Raw genomic sequence first — 6,000 nt, 5'->3', positions numbered from 1 at the left:
GACTTTTTTTAAAAAAATTATTTTATTATGGTAAAATACTTAAGACATAAGACATATACACTCCGTTTTTTTTTTTTTTTAAATTGGGGATTGAACCTAGGGGGCTTTAACAATTGAGCAACATCACTAGCTGTTCCCCTTACCTCTTTATTTTTGAGACAGGCTGAGGCTGGCTTTGAACTTACATCCTCCTGCCTCCAGCCTCCTGAGCTACTGGGATTATAGGCATGTGCCACCATGCTCCACCTGAGACATACTCTTTTATTTAATATTTAAGTAAATATTATTACTATAGAATAATGTTGTATAGCATATCTCTACAGTTTATTAATTTTGCTTAACTATAGCTAATGTCTATTGATTAGTAATTTCCAATTTGCTAGGGAAAGAATATTTTTTAACAAACAGTGTTGAGAAAACTGGATATCCACATGCAGAATAAATTAAGCCCTCATCTCAAAAATCAACTCAAAATGGATTAAAGATTTGAGATCATAAAACAATAGAGGAAAACACAGGAAAGAGTCAAGAATAGAGCAAGATGACTGACTTGAGAACACTTTCCTCTACAAAAGGAACCAAAACAAGAGGAAAAGAACGTTATTTCCTTGGAGTGTTGAGGGCAGAGCATTGGAGTCTGGTGGGGATGTTGAAGAGACATTGCAGAACATGGAGACATTATGAAGAAAGGAACTGAGCACACAAAGTCTACTGTTCTTTTTCTCAAGATCAACACTGAGCCAAAATTTCCTTTGCTCTGGAGGAAAAGGGAAAATTAAAAAAAAAAAATTACCCTTATTCAGCCCTTAAAACTAGCATATGGTTTAGGTTACCCTCCAACAGCCTGTACAAACACCTGGGTGAATGCAAAGAACTTCCATCTTCCTTCCAACTCTGAGTGGCTCAGCTTGTTGATACCCTTAAAACAGATGGGTGGTCCTATTTACCCTTCCATTGTGATGGAACTAACCAGGTGGCCCCATCCATCTTCCTGCTCCAGAAGTAGTCAAATAGCCTGACCCATCTATCCTTAGCCCTGGAAAGAACCTGGGCAACCAGACTTAAGAGGGTTGACCTGCTAAGGCTCTTAGTAATCAGTCAGGTGGCCTCACCCACCCAACCTCAGTTCCAAACCTAGCCTGAGAGCGTCCTGAATGTCTAGGCTGTAATCAGCTCAGAGAAACAAATAAGCAGCCATGCTCAGTCATTCATAACCTGGGAAGCAGCTGAGCAGCTTTTCCTAAGTGACTTTGCCCTGAAATTCCCAGGAAGCATCCAGGTGACCTGCCCATCTTCCTATGGTTCCAACAAGAAGAATTTTAGAAATTGTATAATGAAATTTAACAATGCTTTTTGAATTACTAGTGGGTCAATGAAAAAATTGATGAATTTTTTAAAAATTCAAAAAAAAAAAAAATAGAAAATGCAACATAGCAAAACCTATGGAATATAGAAAAAGCAGCATCAAGTGGAAAGTTAATAGTAGTAATGTCTATTTTTAAATGACTTAAACTGTACAATATGCAACTTACCCAATATTAGGAAAAGGAAAAGAATAACAAAACATAAATAACTGGAATCAATGTCATCAATGAAACAAGAATTGATTTTTAAGAAAACAATCAAATGTTTAGCTAGAGAAAAGATGAGAGAAAGGACTCCAGAAAAATTCAAGATGAAAATGGAGTTAGTACAGATAGTCCCTCATGATCTTTGTGTTTCTATCTTAAACTATGCCAGCAAATTGGAAAATACAGAGAAAATGGGAAAATTTCTGGACATATTGTCTCAAGAATTGAACCATGAGGACAGAGAAAATTTGAACAGAACAATAACAAGTAACGAGATTGAATCAGTAATAAAAATTTCCCAACAAAGAAAAGCCTAGGACCAGATGGCTCCACTACTAAACTTTGATAAACTTTAAAAGAACTAACTGAATTGGGAAAATCTGAAATTGTTTCCTTTCAGATCAGGAACAAGACAAGAATGTCTGCTCTGACCACTTTTGTTCGATGTAGCATTGAAACATCGAGAGCAAGAAGATAAGAGAAAGACATAAAGGTTACCAAAACAGGAAAAGCTAATTTCAAATTATCTCCCTTATAAGATGACATGATTTTATATATAGAGAAACTTCAAAACCACACCAAGAATTGTTATAGGAATCCAGTTAATTTGAAGGATACCATATTAACACTCAAAAATCAGGAACTTTTATGCACCAATAATGAAAATACTGAGTGTGTGTGTGATCTCCAAGTATATATATTTGTAGCTATTGTAAATGTGATATAATATATACATATATACACACACACATATACACACAAAAATTAAACAAGATTTTATATACATTTTTTCTTTATAGATAAAAATCTCCAAATGAATGAATGTGTGTGTGTAAATAAATTTAGTCAAAGTAGGAAATAATCTCTATAATGAACATTACAAAACACTGATGAAAATATTGAAAAAGAATATACAACAAATGGAGAAGTATTACATGTTCATGGACTAGAAGAATTAATGTTAAAATGTTCATACTAACAAAAGTAATCAACAGATTCAATGCAATTTCTATCTAAATATCAATGACATTCTCTATAGAAATGGGGAAAAATGTTCTTAAAATTTGTATATACAACCACAGGAAAATAAAAAACAAATGGTGAAAACAATCTGCAGCAAAAATAACAAAGTTTGAAAACATTAAAATACCCGATTTCAAAACGTACTACAGAGCAATAGTAACCAAAACAGCATGAAGCCAACATAAAACTAAGCTCACAGAACAAAGGAACAGAATAGAAGACCCAGAAATAAATCCATGTGTACAGACAATGAATTTTTGGAAAAGCAAGAAAATTTCATCAAGAGAAAGGAAAGTCTCTTCAATAGTGGTGCTGGGGAAACTGGATATTCATATACAGAAGAAAGAAACTAAACTCCCACATCTCACCATGTATAAAAATTCAGAGTACTTTAAAGACTTGAGTGTAACACCCAGGCATATCTATTTACGAGGAGAAAATATAGGGGAAATGTTCCAGGACATTGGGAGTTGCAACATTTTTTTATGACCCCCAAAGTATGGTAATGAAAGCAGAAAGGAGCAAATGGTATTACATCAAACTATACAGCTTGTGTGTTGCAAAGAAAACAATGGAGTGAAGAAACAACTTGCAGAATTGGAGAAAGTATTTTCAAATAGTAATCTGATAAGAAGTTAATATCCAAAGTAGATGAGGAACTCAATAGCAAGAAAACAACACAATTTCTAAATAACAGGCAATAGACTTGAATAGATATACAAAATAGACTTGAAAGATATACAAAAGACCAACAGACATACAAAAAATACTCAACATTATTAATTATCACAGAAACACAAACTAAAATCCAAATGAGGTATCATATCACAACTTTTAGAATGGCTGTCATCAATATGATGAAAGGTTAAAAACTGTTGACAAGAATGTGGACAAAAGCACATTGTTAGTGCACCTTTATGGAAAACAGCCATTGTGTTTTGAGAAACTTGTATAAGAATTACTATATGATCCAACAATGCCACCACCGGGTATGTAAATTACCCAGGAATTTAAGTCAGTAAGTGGAAGAAATATCTATACGCCCATGCTCATCATAGCATTATACACAATAGTGAGGATTTGACATCAATCTGTCATCAGTAGATGAACTGATAAAATGGAGAATATATGCACAATATATTATTCAGCCTTAAAATAATAAGAAAATTCTGTCACTTGTGACAACATGCGTAAACCTACTGAACATTAAGTGAAATAAGCCAGGCACAGAAAGAAAAGTACCACACGGTCTTACTTGCATGTGGAGTGTGACAATGTTGAACAGAGTGAAATGGTTCTTCCAGAGGTTGAGCATCCTAAGAGATGTAGGGAAACCTTAATCAAAGGACCTATAATTTAAAATGTATGTAATGAATAATTTCAAGAGTTTTATGATACAGTCATTAGTAATATATACTGGAAATTTGTTAAGAGTAGATTTTTAAGTGTTTTCATCAGAAATGATAAATATGTGAGGTAATACACATTGAAAAGGTTCACTACACATTGTACAATGTATACATATATCAAACATCATTTTGTATACCATAAATATATGAAAGTTTGTCAAAAATGAGGAAAAATTGATTAAGAAAATAACTTCAGTTTCACACTTAGATCCTATCAATTTGACTAATTTGACTATTCATGAGATGCCTTATGAATGTGTAACCACATTTGTTTTTCTGTGACTGGCTTATTTTACTTAGAATGATGTGGTCAAAGTTCCATGTTTTCACAAATGGAAAGATTTCATTTTTTTAAGACTGAATAATTCCATTGAAATTATATACTTTATGTTCTTTATCCAATCATCTGTTGTTGAACAATTAAGTTGCTTTTCAGCTTTGTTATTATGAACAGTGCTATAATGAACATGGGAGTGCATATATAGCTTCAATATCTTGACTTTAATTATTCTGGAGAATACTTTGATGGATCATATGCTAATCCTATTTTTAATTTTTTAACATCCATGTGGTTTTCCATATTAGCTGTACCATTTTGAAATCCTACACGCAAGTATTCTAATTTCACCATGCTTGTCTTTTGCCATTCTGACAAGAATGAGGTGCTATTTTACTGTGGTTTTAATGTGTATTTCCCAAATGATTAATCACATTGAACATTTTTCATATAACTTTTGGTCATGTAACTTTTTTGAGAAATGTCTTTTTAAGTTGGCCACATTTAATCATAGTGTTAATATTTTTTCTGTTCAATTTGAGAAATTCTTCATACATTTTGGAGATTGTCCTCTTATCAGATAAGTGTTTTGGAAATATTTAATCTCATTGTGTCATTTGCCTTTTTAAATCTGGATTGTTTCTTTTACTGTGTAGTAGATTTTTATTGTGACGTAGTCTGACTTTTCTGTTCTTGTTGGCAGAGCTTTTGATATTATGTAAAATAATTGTAAAGACCAATGTCATTAAGATTTTTTTCCTTTATTTTCTCCTAGAAAGTCTACAGTTTAAGATCTTAGATTTAAGTCTTTAATCCATTTTGAATTGCTCTTTTACACATAGGTCACATTTTATTCTTTTGTATGAGGACATCCTATTTCTTTGACACCATTTGTTGAAGAGACCCTCCACATTGTCCGCTTTTTTTTTTTTCCAGGATCAAGTGACTCTTTAAGTATGGATTTATTTCTAGGCTTTATAATCTGTTACATTGGAGAAAATATATATATATATACACACACACACACACACACACACACACACACGTCTTTGTTATTCCCATACTGTTTTGATTATTACAGCTTTTAAATATATTTTATAGAAAATGTTAAAATTCCAACTTTGTTCTTTTTTCCTAAAAAATTCTATTCATATATTTTATCATTCTATATTGTCTTAGGATGTTTAAGGTACTGTAGCAAAATACCATAGTTACCATACCTCAAATAACTAATAAAAAACAAATTTATTTCTTATCAATATGGGACCCAAAAAATTCACTATCAAAGGGCTGGCAATTTAGTGTGTGGTGAGGACCTCTTTCTGGGTTCATAAGGGGTGCCTTCTTGGGGGGGGGTCTTCACACAGTGGAAAGGATGAATGAACTCCTGTAGACCTATTTTATAAGTTCACTAATCTCATTGATAAAAGCTCTAATATGATGAAAACCCAAATATGATGCACCTCCCAAATCAATTACAATGATGATTTCAATACGAATTTTGAGAGATCACAAGCATTGAGATCATAACACACATGAATAGAATTGCGATTGTGTTTCTGTTAAAAAATTGACATTTTGGTAGGCATTTCATAGAATCTTTAGTCAGTATGGACATGTTGACAATATTTTTCCAGTCCACAAACATGGGATTTTTTTTTCCTTTTTTGTGTGTTTATCTTAATTTCTTTCATCAATGTTTTATAGTTTTCAAAATAGA

Source organism: Callospermophilus lateralis, chromosome 1 (genome assembly GCF_048772815.1).
Source record: "Callospermophilus lateralis isolate mCalLat2 chromosome 1, mCalLat2.hap1, whole genome shotgun sequence".
Lineage (NCBI taxonomy): Eukaryota > Metazoa > Chordata > Mammalia > Rodentia > Sciuridae > Callospermophilus > Callospermophilus lateralis.
Note: the sequence above shows the minus strand (reverse complement) of the source record.